Source organism: Petromyzon marinus, unplaced genomic scaffold (assembly GCF_048934315.1).
Source record: "Petromyzon marinus isolate PM22_M1 ecotype Great Lakes invasive population unplaced genomic scaffold, UKy_Petmar_22M1.pri1.0 PM_G_Scaffold_29, whole genome shotgun sequence".
Classification (NCBI taxonomy): domain Eukaryota; kingdom Metazoa; phylum Chordata; class Hyperoartia; order Petromyzontiformes; family Petromyzontidae; genus Petromyzon; species Petromyzon marinus.
In genome coordinates, this window is record NW_027422861.1 from 857501 (window position 1) to 860000 (window position 2500).

A 2500-nucleotide genomic window follows, 5' to 3' on the forward strand; every position below is an offset into this window, starting at 1 on the left:
ATGGTGGAGGACTTGAGACAGGCTGGTACATGGCATGTCTCCAGGGAGGTGTTAAAGATGTTGGTGAACACCGGAGACAGCTGGCCAGCGCAGTGCCTGAGGGTGGCTGGAGAGACAGAGTCCGGCCCGGCTGCTTTGCGTGGATTCTGCCTCTTGAAAAGCCCATTAACTTCTCCCTCCTGAAAGGAGAGAGTCGTTTCTGTAGTATGGGTGGGGGATGGGGCCTCTTGGGTGGGAAGGGGTGGTTCAGGACAGTCCAATTGTCTTTCAAATCTACGGTAGAACTCGTTCAGGTCGTTGGCTAGGCGGGAGTCGTTAGTGGTGTGGGGCGCTCTGGGTTTGTAGTTGGTGATGTGCCTGAGCCCTTTGGCAGACAGAAGCAGCGTCGTTAGTAGAGAACTGGTGTTTTAGTGTCTCTGAGTACAGTCGTTTAGCCTCTCTCACCGCTTTGCTAAACCTGTTCTTCGACTCCTTGAATCTGTCTCTATCCCCACTCCTAAACGCTTCCTCCTTCTCCAACCTCAACCTTTTGAGCTTTGCTGAGAACCAGGGCTTGTTGTTGTTAAAGTTCACCCTGGTACGTGTTGGGATACAGCAGTCCTCACAGAAGCTGATGTACACAGCCTCTGTGAGTTCATCCAGACTATTGGTAGCAGTCGTGAACATATCCCAGTCAGTACAGTCTAAGCACGCCCGCAAATCTTCCACAGCCTCACTGGTCCACTGTTTAGATGTCCTCACAGCAGGTTTACAGAGTTTTAGTTGCTGCCTGTATGCACGAATCAGGTGGACCAAGGGAGTTCTGTGCGAGCCGAACAGCCCCGTGACCCACAAGAGAAACATCCCCGCCAAATTCGAGCGTTTGACGGGGTCTATCCGTGAAAAAATATTCACGTTTTTGAGTGCACATGCATTTCTGCTGCAAATGCCTCTGGAAGTTTCATGCCGTTCGTATGCCAATTGTGGCAACACGAAAATGACCCGTTTTCCCATTCCGAGGGATTTCTGTGCGACCCTAACAGCCCCGTGAGCCACAAGAGACACATCCCCGCCAATTTCTAGCGTTTCACGGGGTCTATCCGTGAAAAATATAGACGTTTTTGAGTGCACATGCATTTCTGCTGCAGATGCCTCTGGAAGTTTCATGCCGTTCGTACGCAATGTGGCAACACGAAAATGACCCCTTTTCCCATTCCGAGGGATTTCTGTGCGACCCTAACTAACAGCGCCCGTGAGCCACAAGAGAGACATCCCCGCCAATTTATAGCGTTTCACGGGGTCTATCCGTGAAAAATATAGACGTTTTTGAGTGCACATGCATTCCTGCTGCAAATGCCTCTGGAAGTTTCATGCCGTTCCTATGCAATGTGGCCACACAAAAATGACCCGTTTTCCCATTCCGAGGCATTTCTGTGCGACCCTAACAGCCCCGTGAGCCACAAGAGAGACATCCCCGCCAACTTCTAGCGTTTGACGGGGTCTATGCGTGAAAAATATTAAAATTTTTGAGTGCACGTGCCTTTCTGCTGCAAATGCCTCTGGAAGTTTCATGGCGTTCCTATGCAATGTGGCAACACGAAAATGACCCCTTTTCCCATTCCGAGGGAGTTCTGTGCCACCCTAACAGCCCCGTGAGCCACAAGAGACACATCCCCGCCAATTTCTAGCGTTTCACGGGGTCTATCCGTGAAACATATAGAAGTTTTTGAGTGCACATGCATTCCTGCTGCAAATGCCTCTGGAAGTTTCATGCGGTTCGTACGCAATGTGGCAACACGAAAATGACCCGTTTTCCCATTCCCAGGGATTTCTGTGCGACCCGAACAGCCCCGTGAGCCACAAGAGACACATCCCCGCCAATTTCTAGCGTTTCACGGGGTCTATCCGTGAAAAATATCAATTTTTTTTTGACTGCACATGCATTTCTGCTGCAAATGCCTCTGGAAGTTGCATGCGGTTCGCATGCAATGTGGCGACACGAAAATGACCCGTTTTCCCATTCCGAGGGATTTCTGTGCCACCCTAACAGCCCCGTGAGCCACAAGAGAGACATCCCCGCCAATTTCTAGCGTATCACGGGGTCTATCCGTGAGAAATATTCACTTTTTTGAGTGCACATGCATTCCTGCTGCAAATGCCTCTGGAAGTTTCATGCGGTTCGTATGCAATGTGGCGACACGAAAATGACCCGTTTTCCCATTCCGAGGGATTTCTGTGCCACCCTAACAGCCCCGTGAGCCACAAGAGAGACATCCCCGCCCACTTCTAGCGTTTCACGGGGTCTCTCCGTGAAAAATATCACATTTTTTGAGTGCACATGCATTCCTGCTGCAAATGCCTCTGGAAGTTTCATGCGGTTCGCATGCAATGTGGCGACACGAAAATGACCCGTTTTTTCCCATTCCGAGGGATTTCTGTGCCACCCTAACAGCCCCGTGAGCCACAAGAGACACATCCCCGCCAATTTCTAGCGTTTCACGGGGTCTATCCGTGAAAAATA